Source organism: Malaclemys terrapin, chromosome 2 (genome assembly GCF_027887155.1).
Source record: "Malaclemys terrapin pileata isolate rMalTer1 chromosome 2, rMalTer1.hap1, whole genome shotgun sequence".
Classification (NCBI taxonomy): Eukaryota; Metazoa; Chordata; order Testudines; family Emydidae; genus Malaclemys; species Malaclemys terrapin.
The window spans coordinates 226,172,732-226,187,439 of NC_071506.1; the positions used below are offsets into that span (position 1 = coordinate 226,172,732).

Here is a 14,708-nt window from a genome sequence, read left to right on the forward strand (position 1 = left end):
GTTCAACTACAAGACAAACATTGAAGAAAGAAAGCAAAGCAGATCAAGAGACCACTGGAGCTCTGCCAAGCATAGGAAATTGCCATACTGGTTCAGACACAGGGCCCATCTAGTCCAGTATCCTGTCTCTGACAGTGGCTAGCACATGGTCCTTCAGAGGATGGCATAAGATTCCTGTAGTAGGCAGAAGGAAAGAACACTGTTGTTTCTGGGGCCAGGCTATAAGGAATAATGCTTATCAGAAATCTTGCTGTCTTGGGGCTTGCCTATATTACAAAGTGGTGTGTACCTGATCCCATTTGTGAAGAATCGCCTTGTGTCAGCTCACTTGATTCTTCAGTCATTCAAACATGGTAGAATTTTGTAATGAACATGATTTTGTTTTGATCTACACTAACTGCTCACAGTCAGCACCAGGTCTGTCCACTTGATGCTTTCAATTTGTTCAAACATCATAACCTTTACTGTCTCAGGAGAAGTGGAGCAGGTCATCAGCTACCCCTTCCTTTACATCCTTCTCTCCAGATCCTGAGGGTACCAGTAACCACCTACAGAAAGACTGCTGCAACACATGCCTCTTCAAACTGCAGGGGCTAGTACAGTGATGCTGCCTACATCACAAGCTGTACTATAGTATATATCCAAAAGCTGCAACCATCTGTCATTGTGATGTCAGAGCCTACCCTGAATGGAGGCCAGAATATGCTCACAGGATACTGCACTGAGCCAGAAGGTAGGCTTGAGTTTACAGTTTTGCCCCATTCCGTTGCCCACTAGCCGTTCATTCTGCAGACTGACAGACACTGAGTTAGGGAGAAGGGGGACTGATCACTGCAAACTGGCCCCTTGGACTGAGAGCTCCCTGGAGAATGGGTTATCACAAATTTCGCAACACCTACTACATTTTAAATTCATACAGATCTTTGTATTCAGTCAAAGGAAACAACAGGTTTAGCATTCTTCAGAATGTTCAGTATAATTTCTATCCCTCTGTGCTGTTTGTAACAACCCCTTAGATTAAGGAAGCCTGAAACCAATTGTATTTTTTTTAAATCAATTCTTTCACTATTCTGTCAGGGGAGGACACTGGTTTATTATAGTATGGTTGGTTAAATGCCAGGTTGTTGATGTTGGGCTACTTTTTTTTTTTTTAAACAGATTGTAAAACAGACTGATGTTTATTTGGTGGGCAGTGCAGATGGTAATACTGTTAGTTATGCGGGTCCTGATTCTCTTCTCTCACGCTGGTGTAAATCAGGAGTAATACCAGTGACATCAATGAGGTTAGGCAGAATAAGATTGGTGTGTATGATCAGAAGTGGGCCCATTATATTTGTGAAAAACAAAAAAGGCATGGGAGGCGACCAGGCAAAAGTTAAACCAAACCATCTTTTGCCCCCAGCAAATCAATTTCCTTAAACAACACTACTCCCACATACAATTTTTCTCGGGGGAGAATCTTACCTAAGGGGCCCCTCCTACCCTGTGTTTGTCTTGTCTATTTAGAATGAAAATTCTTTGAGACAAGGACTGTCTCTTACTGTGTGGTTGTACAATCCATCATTCAATGGAGCATCTCAGTGCTACTGGAATATAAATAATAATTATAATAAGGAGGTCCAAGGTGCAGCAGCTACATCTCCCAGACCAGGTAGCCCAATCCCACCCTAAGGAAGAAAATACTAGCCTGGAATGTAGGGGAGGGGACAGTGTGTGAATGTATGAAAGAAAGAAGCTACTATCCTCCTCTCTAAAGTCACTAGAAACTCCCAGGAGCTGGGGAAAAAGCTAGTCTCATCCCCACTAGGTAGACTGGGTGTTATACACTACCAGATTTCCCCAGGATTTCAGTGATTGGGGGAGAGCAAGAAACAGGTGCTCAGTGACTCAGAATGGGTAGACAAGATGGGAGCTAATATTAGGCAAAGGAGTTGGTTTGAGGTATTACTTTACACTGAACTAATACAATTTTTAACTCTCTCTAAAGTGATTTTATCGTGAGTCTTACAATGTTAGGTGGTTTTGTAAAGTCCCAGCTCCTGGAGGAAGGTTGTTAAGTGGGAATCTCAGCCTTCATTTTAACAAAAAAGTAACCTTGTAGCCCACCTAGTTGCAGAGAAGAGCTCATGTGACTCATGTGCAAAGCCAGAAGGTAAATATAAAGCACCCAACATTATTTTTTTTAAGATCTCATTAAATTTATGCCAATCTCATGATTTGCAGAGCCTGGCATGATTTTTGAACCCTTGGGGTTGGCAATATTGTAAATGAGGGAGGTCTTCAGCAACAGGAATGAGAATCTGGCGGGAGGGAATGGGGAAGCAGAGGAAAAAAGGGAATATGGGGTAGAGACTGTGCTGTCCCCTACTGGGGCTCCTACATAGACTCTGGGATTGAGGCCCAATTCCTCTTGCTGAGAATTCCCCATGGACTAGAGAGGCTTGGAGTAGGGGCTGCTGCCCCAGCCGGGGATTTCCTCCCAGATAATGGGGATTTGGAGGGGACCCTGCTGCCCTTGTTGGACAATAGGGCCTTGGTGGGACCCAGTGTATATGTGTGGGGGAGAGGGATTCCCCATGGACAATAGGCCTTGGGACCCTGTGTATGAGGGGGCACCAGAGACCAGTGGTTTTCAACCTTTTTTCATTTGCAGACCCCTAAAAAATTTCAAATGGTGCAGACCCCTTTGGAACTCTTAGACAGTCTACAGACCCCAAGGGGTCTGCAGGCCACAGGTTGAAAACCACTGCCATAGACAACAGGACTCTGAGTGTTGGGGGGTTCCCCATAGAGAATAGAACCTTGGGGGAAACCTGTGAGTGTTAGAGGATTCCCTATAGACAATAGGACCTGGGGGGGGGGTCCCTGTTAGCGTTGGGGGTTCCCCAGGAACAATAGGGCCTTCAGGAATCCTGTGAATGTTGGGGGGTTCTCTAAGGTGACCACCTTTCCAAAAGGAAAAGCAAGACACAAGCAGCAGCTCCACCCCCCCTCCATGGCCCCATCCCCAGTCTCTCCTCTTCCCCCAAAGTCCTGCCCCCCGGCCAGGCTGGATGATGGAGCCAGGCCTTGCTAAGACCGCCCAGCAGCCCGGGCTGCTGTGTAGCATCCCAGACCCTCCACCTGCCCTGGGCAGGAGGCAGGGGTGCCCAAGAGCAGCCCCCGGCCTGTGTCCCCAGCCCCCAGGACGTGCCACCCAGGGCAAATCTGGGAATCCGCACAGTGGTCCTGGCTCCCTGGGCGGCTCTCATTACTGCCTGGCTCCAGCTTCTGGCTGGGACAGGGTTAAGGTCTTGGAGGGAAGAGGAGGAGCATGGGCTGGGGCCTCATGGCAAGGGGGGGGCTAACGCCCACTTCACCCCCACTGGGAAAAGGCTTGCACCACCAGGGCCAACTCTAGGATTTTTGCCACCCCAAGCAAAAAAAATTTTGGCCACCCCTCCTCCCTTTTTTTGTGCCTCCCTGCTCCCGGCCCCGCCCCAACTCCACCCCTTCTGAGACCCTTCCCCAAGTACCCAGCCCCGCCTCCTCCCCCGGGCGTGCCGCATTTCCCCCCCACACATTGCTTCCTGTGGAGCCCCCCCGCTCACCTCCGCTCCACCTGCTCCCCGGGGTGTGCCGCCGCTCCGCTTCTCCCCCTCCCTCTCAGCCGAGGGAGGGGGGAGAAGCAGAGCAGCGGCGCGTTTAGGGGAGCAGGCGGAGCGGAGGTGAACTAGGGTGCAGGGCGCAGGAAGTAATCGGGGGTAGAGGAACTGCTCCCCACTCCAGCTCACCTCCGCTCCACCACTGCCGCCTCTCCCGAGCGCCTGCCGCTCGGCTTCTCCTCCCTCCCAGCCTTGCTGCGCAAAATAGCTGTTTTGCGTGTGGCAAGCCTGGGAAGGAGGGGGGAGAAGCGGAGCGGCGGCAGCGCACTCGGGGGAGTAGGCGGAGGCTGGGTGGAGGTGAGCTGGGGCGGCGAGGGCACTTTTCCCCCATGCCCCGGAGTCGGCGCCTATGATGGCCAGTGCCAGAATGCCGCCCCTAGAAGTGTGCCACCCCAAGCACCTGCTTGTTTTGCTGGTGCCCGGAGCCAGCCCTGGGCACCACCCCTGAGCCTCAGGCACGTGCGGAGTGGCATTGCAGGGAATCCGGGACATTTGCTGTCCCAAAGAGTCATTCAGCCCAAGACCAGGACTTGAAATGTACCTTTCCGTTCTGTCCTGCCTAATTAGGGACAGGTGGTCACCCTAGGGTTCCCCAGGGACAATAGGGCCTTGGGGGGGATCCTGTGAGTGTTGGGAGGTTTCCCAGAGACAATAGGGCCTTGGGGAGACACTGTGAGTATTTGGGGGGTTCCTCAGGGACAATAGAGCCTTGGGGGAACCCTGTGAGTGTTGGGTGGGGATCCCCAACATTAGGGGCTTGAGGCAACCCTGTGAGTGTTGGGGGTTCCCAGGACAATAGGACTTTGAGGGGACACTGAGTGTTGGGGGATTTCCCCAGGGACAATAGGGCCTTGAGTGGACACTGTGAGCGCTGTTGGGTTCCCCGGAAACAACAGGGCCGGGGGGGGGGGGTGGCTGCCGTGCTGGGGTTAGATTTCCCATGGATAATGAGAGCTGGAGGGGTCAGACTGGGGATTCCCCCTCTGTGGGCGGGAGCGTGATGCTAATTCCATCGTGCCCTATTATTGAGGAGCACTGCCGGAGTCCCGCCCCCGCCCCGGGCGGTGTGAGCGAGTGACATGCGGACTGAGTACTAGCTTCGCCCCTTGTCTCCGCGTTCCTTGCCTGCCCGTCAATAACAAATCTTCGATTCTGATTGGCCATGGTGGCTCACCGAGTTGAAATCTGATTGGATTCTTCCACTAGGGAAGGCGGATCCAGCTTCCTATGAAACGAGAGTTGAGTGAGTGGGTCGGCTGGGCGGGGCCTGACGCGCGTGAGCCGAACGGAGCCAAGGGGTGGTGCGTCACAGGGGGCGCCGCTGAGGTTTCTAGCCCGCCACGTGGAGGGTCGGGTGCCCAGCGGGCTCGGGCTCGGTGCCGGCCGGGGACCTGAGGCTGCATGGCGAGGGGTGGGGCAAGTGGGTATGGGGCTGGTGCTTTTGATTCCGGTAAGAGGCTGGATGGGGGTAGCGATCACGGGGCCGGGTGCTGTGGGCTGTTGCTGTGGGACTGGCTGTCAGTCATGGAGCCCAGGCTGAGTCAGTGCAGTGCAGGGTGGGGCATGGTAGCACGAGCCTGGGTATAGTGAGGTTGTGCGTGACCAGTCTTCACAGTGGGTAGAAGTGAGAAAGTGGTAGCCTCTGCGGGGCACATAAGTACCCTTCATATAGTTCCCCAGAAAGGGCATGGGGGTTGGACACATTGCGTGGTTCAGCTAGGGTCCATTTCTAGTAAGTGGGGACCAGATTTTTCCCCCACTGGTAATTCAGACTCATGAACTTTTACCTGATCATTACAGACTTCTTGCACCAGTATCACTAGGAGGAGAATCAGGCCCCTATTTCTTATCTCTTCGCAAATTTCAAACCAACAAGTTGTTGGCAACAACTATGATCATTGGTTCCTTTGCAAGGTGGTAATGAATCTCATGCTTCAGCATGGGGTCACAGTAGTAGTCAAGTAGGTCCTCATGCATGAATGCCAAACAGAAGTGCACACACCAATTCAGTCTGCACACCAAGCACTCCCCATATGTATTACAGGAGAGTTTTTTTGTTTTTCTTTGAAGCTTACCATATCTGCTACCATCTGAAGAAAAATATCAAACTATGAATCTGATCTGGCAGTTCCTGCGCTATGTTCCTAGTCCATAAGACAGACAAAAATAATATATTGTAAAAGTTGTCTAGACACAAGAGAAGCACTAATGTTTCTCACAAAGAAGAGTGAAATATTTGGTTCTCATTAACATGCTGAAATGAGAGAGGGCATGTTGATAAAAATAAACCCCACAATAACTCTTGTTAAATTGAAGTTAAGGTTGTAGACATGTGTCTGTGGTGTGAATGCATATTGCTTTTCAAGAACAGTAGTGTTAAAACCTCTCAAAGAGGAGAAAATCAGAAAATGCAGTTAAAATTGCACCTCTCAAACCAGGCATCCTAACTGCCCCCTAACAATGTCAGTTTGCCATATTCCCTGCGTTACATATAGAGTATCAAAAATGGGGGCCACAGAACACAGGTTTAGAAATTCACCTCACACACATCTCAGTAAGCATGATGATTTGAGCACTAAATGTTACTTCTTTTTCCTGTATGTTCTCTGATAGTATTGTTTGGGCAGAGACAGCTAGTGTCTAGTGACACTTGGGTAATTGGTTACTATATGGAGTCAGAGCCTAATCCTGTCAGATACTCAGTGCCTTCAGCAGCTCAGAAGAATTGGCCCTTAATGAAAGTGATGAATGGTTGCCTTCAGTACCCTGTTTGCCTAATCGGGAATTTGTGAAATTTTTGTATGTGTACTGTGTAATCATAACATCAGAGTGGGGACCAAAGTTATGGGGATCTCTTCCCCCCGCACTGCTTTGTGAATTCCTGACATCTGATTTGGGGAGCCCTACTAATGTACGCTTCCTTAGGAGAGCAGCCCGTCTCCTGTGGAGCTTAGGAGGTGTGCAGGAATATGGCTTTGCCTGGATAAGTGCCTCTGCAGAGCCTTCTAACATTTCCAGGAACCCCACAGTCTCCCTGGGGTCTTATGCTTGTCCTGTGAGCCCTAGGAGCGTGATAGAGTAAGAAGGGAGAACATTCCTGGGGTACAAAGAGCATAGTTGAAGCGCTGAGGAGCAGCACAGTGCTGCTGGGGAAGCAGCACATATGTGTCTTATGTAACATGCAAAGCTCCTGCTGTATTCAGCAGCAGAAGTTCCCTCTGATAAACAATGGGTGGAGAAGGTGAAGAAACGCTAATGCTTTCCAACCCCCATGTCCTCTCTAGCTGTGCCTGAGCCACTCCTTTCCAGCCTGGATCCCTCTGCTCCCCAGAGTTCCCCCCTTCCTCATAGCAAGGAACACCCACTTCCCTCATGTCTGCCATAGCCCCAACTCCTCTGATCCCCACCTACAGACATAGTATCAGAGGGGTAGCCGTGTTAGTCTCAATCTGTAAAAAGCAACAGAGGGTCCTGTGGCACCTTTGAGACTAACAGAAGTATTGGGAGCATAAGCTTTCGTGGGTAAGAACCTCACTTCTTCAGATGCAAGACTTGCATCTGAAGAAGTGAGGTTCTTACCCACTTGCATCTGAAGAAGTGAGGTTCTTACCCACGAAAGCTTATGCTCCCAATACTTCTGTTAGTCTCAAAGGTGCCACAGGACCCTCTGTTGCTTTTTACAGACATAGTCTCCCTCAAGTTCTCATACGCTGCATATATCCTCTCTCTTCCCCATGTCCCCTTTCAGATGCCTTCTCCCCTTGTGAACTGCACACCCAGTGGTTTGGGGGGCTTCCAAGAGCATAGGGTGCAAATGGGGAAAGGGTGTTTGGCAGAGCTTAGGTGTGCAGAAGGTGGCAGAGGGGAAACACTACTGTCTTCTGCACCCAATGAACCTTCTGTTGTTAGTTGGGGGGAGTCCTGCTGCTGTAAACCACAGGAGGGTTAATCAGGTGTAGAAGGGAGGGAATACTAGAGCTTCCTCCATCTTGTCCTTCTGAACTTCTGCTGAGTGCCTCCACTCTGGCATTGGTCTTGGGGTAAAGGGCATGGAAACATCTGGGGAGTGAGGATCTTTTGAGAGGCATGAGGATTCTGCCAGGAGCAGTAGAGTCCAGGTAGGGAGAGGACACTCATGTAGTTTATGATGCAGAAGATATCCTATCCTATCTCCTAGAACTGGAAGGGACCTTGAAAGGTCATCGAGTCCAGCTGCCTGCCTTCACTAGCAGGACCAAGTTCTAATTTTGCCCCAGATCCCTAAGTGGCCTCCTCAAGGATTGAACTCACAACCCTGGGTGTTATACCAATAGAATAAAAACCAGCAGGATCTTATTAAGAGGGATAAGGCAAAGATGCCACATTTATTGTAAATATACTGATAAAGCAAAAGATAAAAGTAAACAACGTTGTTTGACTACTTATTTCTTATACATACACACACACATATATATATAGAGAGAGAGAGAGAGATTCATTCACACAATCATTCATTCAAGTTCTGTATAGGTGTTATAGTTACCAGCCTAGAAGTTGCTCATGCCAAGTTACTGGCCAGGTATCTTGGTCATGAGGATGGAGCCGAGTCTGTGTCAGGTGCACCTGATGCTCCTGGAGGCTGGCAGCAGAACCAGAGACTCAAAGTCATCAGTCTTTAGAGTCCCTTCTTATAGGAATTAATTCCTATGTTAGTCTATGGGAGCTGTTTCATCCTGCTGTTGCTGACTCAATCAGCAGATGGCACACATTCCTGTCCAAAGTGGCACATTCCTGGTGGCTCCACACTGTCCAAAGTTTGTGTTTCTCATCCTTCCAGGTGATGGGGTGGGTCCCAGTTTACCCTCCGGGGGTTTCTGGTCATCCACTTGACACATTCTTCGGCCGATGGATACTCCTTTTCTAGGCTGGCACCTCCCTAACCATCCATGTATATCAAGCATTCATCAGCATACATTCCATCCCTTAACCATATTTTAATTTATGGTCTCCACCACTTTCAGAGTGTGTGCTAATTCATTTGAGACTCCCGGCCCTTTAATCACAGAGGGTGGGGGTCTGTCCTAGGAGCCATTGAATGAAGTGAAAGACACTTAACAGCTTATAGTGTTTGTTTACATTGTATAACAAAGTCAGTTAACTTGTTTGTAAGTTTTACATAGTAGTCACAGGATAGATATAATCAATGGTTTCTACAGACAGTAGCTTACAAGTTTTAACAGAAGACCCAAGAGATTTTTGTACTTGGTGAAACTGTTGGATTTTAAAGTGTGGGGGCCAAATTATGAGGGGGTCACTGTCACTTGGGGGAATCACTGTTAGTACCTTCTTTAATATCCCTACATAATCCCCCTTTTGACACTACGATATTTATATAATCGTTAGTGTCACTTTCTTTTTAACCTGTTTGAGAGAAGGTACTGTGAGGCAATGTGTTTGTGATTCCAATTTAGCATACATTCTGTTTATCTGAAAACACATGCCATACATACCAATTATACAAATACAATTTAATATCAAGACTACTATCAAGGGGTGTAGCATTACTGATAGGATGCCAGTGGTAGTCGGGGACCATCCAGAGAATCATTTACATTCATCTACTGGGGGGGTTGCTAACACTCCCATCCTCCCAAAATACTTCCTCCCATGAGTGGATACATACACATTGTCCATTGTACAATACTTTGGTGTCATTATCCAATTCATCCCACATACATGATTCCAATGAAACATCTTTACTACAAGGCTCTGGGGCAACCGGTAAGGTGAGGCATACCCCACTTTTGAGGAGTCCATTCGGTACAACCTCTAGTGTCCAATAGTTTTCCTCCCTCCCCAGCCCACTGGCTCAAGGTCCGAGGCAGCCAGAATGATCCCATGTGTAATATGGGGAGTGGGCTAACCTTCCATACCTTTGCCTCCAGAGACTGTTGATGTGCTATTTTTACAATTATTTCCCCAATTAACAAGTCTGGTTTCACAGTGCTGGAAACATACTGCATCCAGTCATATTGGTAAGTATCAAACAGAGATCATTTCCTTTGTTTTAACAAATGCATTAAAACCTTAATATTACCCAAAGTTACCCAAAACATTTTGTGTTCCAAAGTAGATAGGGCAAGTATCTGCATTTCAGTGCATCCCATAGCTATAGCCGTTTGCATACAGATCAGTGCTGCTCCTACAACTCTCCGCCCCTTGATCTATGATCATTACAGTACAGTAGTTGTCATTTTAGGGCACAGGTGATCTGTTGTAAACAAACCAAACAATTATAAGCAGGTGAGTATAACTAAAATCATTACAATTGACCAAACACCAGATATAATATAAACAGAAATGCAACCAAATAATTATAATAATTGGGAATACAATAAAACCTAAAACCATTACAATAATTAAGTACATTGACAAATAAAATGAGGTCCAAGTTTGATGCTGCAATAGTCATCAAACAATAAAAGTTACTGAGGTTAGGACCTTTTTAATGCAGAATCCCCTATTTCTAACAGTTGTTCTCAGAGGTTTTTGGGGACCTGAAAGATGGGGCCATACAATTATGGGCCAAGGTCTTACAGGTTATGGGGGCCCAAGAACTACCCTTCAGGGCTTGGGGAAGTAGAATACAGAGTGCATAGAGGAAAGTGTGGAATTAACAGTACAAGCAAATGTAACTAACAATACAAATGTATCAATAACAAAAATTAACAACAAAATGACTATTAGAGAACCTAACAAAAAATAAACCTGATGCACTGGGGACCAAAGTCTTTTGGACACAAGTGGTGATTGATAAGTTGGATGGATATGGGGGAAGTAGAAGAAAAGACATTTGTCTTGTCTAGTGTAGTATCCCCTTTTTCTCTGGACCCAATGCTAGCACAGGACACCACTAGAGACAGACACAGAACATGCAACACTGAACACAGAATTTGTCGCGACACTATAACCATGGTCTTTTATAACTCTTCAGCTGGTACCAGCTCTCCTGATGTTCTGGTTCAGAGCCTGAAAGATAGAAGCTTGGAAACAAATTAGCACAGTGCTTTCACCCTGGCAGAACCTGCTTGGTCTCTGCCACAGTGTGTTTGATACTTGGGGCTGCACAAATGCTAATTAAGTGGTGCATTTCTTGTGAGTTAAATTTTTTTTTTTTTTTCATTTTAAAATCCCCAGCCACTTTGCCATGGCCTGGAGGTCTGAGGCAGAAGCAGGCACTGTTATTACTGTTGCAAGGGCATTCTGGCCCTGGAAGGAGGAATTTACCCAAATATCTCCCTTCCCAATTTCCAGAGGGGTCCCAAAAATCTGCCCCTTCTGGGGTCTTAAATGTTCCTTCTTCTGATGTTACTGCTGCTGTAAGATTTGAGAGTGCTGTTTTAACTCTCTGTACCCAACCTTAAGGACATCTAACTGGATTTGGGTACTAATGGACATACATTTTATTTCTCTGCTTTTGCAGCAGAGGCTTGTAAATCTTGGTGCAGTTTTTAATTTTTGCCTTTAGCCAATTGAAGGAATACCTTGTTACAGGTCTTCCATAGAAGCCAAACTGCAGCTGCTTCCTTTTGTTTTGTGCACCTCACCCCTGCTGTTGCTTCAGAGGGGCACTGTTAATTTCTTATTCTTTTACTACAGCTCTCATTTGCTATTTTGTTACACACAAAAAAACAACTAAACAAACAAACAAGAAGAATCCAGAATCTTTTCCTATTCTCCTGATTTTGACTGCCCTGCTGCAGTCACAACGTTGGTTTTTATTAAAAACATTTTAAATTTTGTAAAGCACCGAGTTACCCCTTAAGGGTTAAATGCGAAATCCCAAAAGCCAGCCAACACTGATTAGCTGTGTCTGGCAAAAAGGTCTGTCAGTTTTGCAACTTTGAATCAAATAGTTAAATGGATTTTTAGTGGCATTATTTAAAACAAAACAAAAGTAATTTATCTTAAACTTACAAAACAGGAGTTTTACAAACCAGATGTGTTGGTTTAGGTTCTTAGAACTTTACATATTTCCACAGACAAATAGATACATACACATTTTCTTTCCCTTAACATCTTTTCTACATTGCTGTTTTTACATAGCTGTACATAGATTATATTCCCTTCATACATTTGGGTCAGTTAAGTTTCAATAGAATCCCCTCATGTTTTTAACAAATTTGACTAATTTGTTCATAGTCAAATTATTTCAAATACCTGGATTATTTACAGACATTCCTTTGGAAAAGGGCCCATTTTTCCTTCAGAATGGCTGCAAAGGAACCAAGAATTCCTTTTCTCTTTAACATGGTACTTTTTAGCATTTTCACAAAGTTTAACTGCTTAATTCTGTTCAGCCTCTGTAGAGTTAACTTTTCAGGGTCTTTCCTTAAATTACTGTTTATCTCCCAAAATGACACCTTTATCAATTAGATTTTACCATTTTAAGTATTGTTCCAGGGATTCATGCCTGTACTTACTGCTTTCTTGCTCCTGCCACTATGCCCTTAAGGCTTCCAACCAATTTCTTGCCTGCTTGTCTGGGCCTGATCCTGCTTTTTCCAAAGAACCTTTCCTTTCCATGGGCACAAGCTTTGTTCCACTACCAATTTAGCAAGGAGGGTGGGCTTCTCAACCAGCCCCCACCCTTCCTGGTCCATTTCCTTAAACATTTCTTTCAATATTGTGAAATGACCACAATATCACTCACAAGAAAAACAAAACAAAGCAAAACAAACAAACAAACATAAACCACACTACACTGCCCAAACTCCTATATTCTTCAGAGTTTGGTTTAACAGAACAAGATTTGTATCTTATGATTTTAACCCACTTTGGGCCAGAGGGAGAGATGCTAAGCTTCCCTCTGTATTGCTCGAGCTTTTACCACCGAGGGTTCATCCACCAAATATAAAAATCCTTCCCAGGATCAGAGCGAGAAACAGTAAGTTTTCCTCTGTACAGGCTGTTAGGCGGAGGTAGCTGTCATTACAAGCCTCCCACAGCAGCCAGATCCCTGCAGCGTCTCTTTTTGCTGCATTTGGGGGTTTACATATGAGGATATAGTGGGCCAATCTATCCTCCAGGTCTGAAATAGAGCAAGCATCTGCAAGGGCTTGTTCAGTCCAAGGACTGTGCCCATATCTCTGAAGGATTTGTTTAAAGGATGTTATTTCTTTTACAAAAGGTGAGGTTGGAGCTCCTTCAAACTCCATTCCTGTTCTCCCTTGTCTTTTCTTAAACATTTTTAACACGTGTATAGTTTCCTTTGTCACCCCTGAACCCTTGCAGCGAGTGACACAGCCTAAATTATCTTATCCTGCTACCCCTGATCTCGTTCAGCGAGCAGATTTACCTTGCCCTATAGGCTCTTGTTACCCCTGATTTCTCAGTGAACACTTTGGATAAGATTAATTGTAGCTTAAAGTTTCTATGAGCTCTTTTATGAAGCCTCTACCCACCGGAGGTCAGTAGGCTTTGGTTAACCAAAAATAGAACCGCTCTCTAGAGCCGGCTGTGTGCACACCAATGTTCACAATAACTGAGGCATTTTACCAATATTCCCCCTTTCGCAATTCTCCACCAAAATGTTATACCAATAGAATAAAAACCAGCAGGATCTTATTAAGAGGGATAAGGCAAAGATGCCACATTTATTGTAAATATACTGATAAAGCAAAAGATAAAAGTAAACAACGTTGTTTGACTACTTATTTCTTATACATACACACATACACACACACATATATATATATAGAGAGAGAGAGAGAGAGAGAGATTCATTCACACAATCATTCATTCAAGTTCTGTATAGGTGTTATAGTTACCAGCCTAGAAGTTGCTCATGCCAAGTTACTGGCCAGGTATCTTGGTCATGAGGATGGAGCCGAGTCTCTGGTTCTGCTGCCAGCCTCCAGGAGCATCAGGTGCACCTGACACAGACTCGGCTCCATCCTCATGACCAAGATACCTGGCCAGTAACTTGGCATGAGCAACTTCTAGGCTGGTAACTATAACACCTATACAGAACTTGAATGAATGATTGTGTGAATGAATCTCTCTCTCTCTCTCTCTCTCTATATATATATATATATGTGTGTGTGTATGTGTGTATGTATAAGAAATAAGTAGTCAAACAACGTTGTTTACTTTTATCTTTTGCTTTATCAGTATATTTACAATAAATGTGGCATCTTTGCCTTATCCCTCTTAATAAGATCCTGCTGGTTTTTATTCTATTGGTATAACATGGGTTTAGCAGGCCACAGCTCAAACCAGTGAGCTATCCCTCCCCCCCAAAAACTGAGTGTAGATTCCCAGGCTCAGGGACCCTCCCACCTCACATGGTCCAGGCTCCAACCCAAACATCCCCACTGAAATTTTAGAGCCCTGACATCTGAGCCTGATGACATGGCCGAGCCACGGGTGTTTTATTGCAGTATAGACATAGGAGCCAGGAATTGAACCTACAACTCAGGAGGCTTAGGTCAGTGCCTTAATGACAAGACCATCTTTCCCAAGAAGGAGGGGGGAAGGACTTGTTGCTTTTCAGAGGGGATTCCTGCGCTGTGAGCTTCATTGGGTGGAGAAGGGAAGCACAGGTGCATACTCCCTGCCATCTTCTCCTGCATGCTTGAGTTGCTCCTATGAAATCCGCGTCGTAGCGCTTTGCTCTCTGTAAATGACTGCACAAGGTTCCAGGCAGTGGAGATTCCTGTATTAATTCTGTTACATCACCTTTCATCCCAAAGTGCTTTCCATGCTCTATAGTCTATACGGTATGTTCAGCATCACTGAAATGCAGGGTGCAAAACGCCTTCCACTCAGTACACTGCACAAAAGTGGGAGGAGGAAAAGCTTGGCAAGGGAGCAAACTCCTTCTGTTGTGAAATGTGTCATGGGATCATTAATGTCTACACACAGCAAGCAAGACTTTGAATTTTAAGGGTAAATCTGAAAAATAACGACTGAATCTTTTCAGAGCCCATATTCCATGGGAAGATTTTCTTTTCCCTGCCATTTGATTAAAATGTATTTCTAGCTATTGTTCATTAGTTGAACAAAGCCATAGTGCTATACTTC

General features: G+C 46.0%; 1 protein-coding gene across 1 annotated transcript in view; it reads left to right on the top strand.

Annotated features, from left to right (window-relative positions):
• The first annotated feature begins 5,039 nt into the window (after nt 1–5,039).
• C2H7orf31 (chromosome 2 C7orf31 homolog) overlaps nt 5,040–14,708 on the top strand; it is a 45,268-nt gene continuing 35,599 nt past the window's right edge. The window contains exon 1 of the mRNA XM_054020450.1: nt 5,040–5,094. The gene's annotated coding sequence lies outside the window, so the exon portion shown is untranslated. The remainder of the gene's footprint in view (nt 5,095–14,708) is intronic.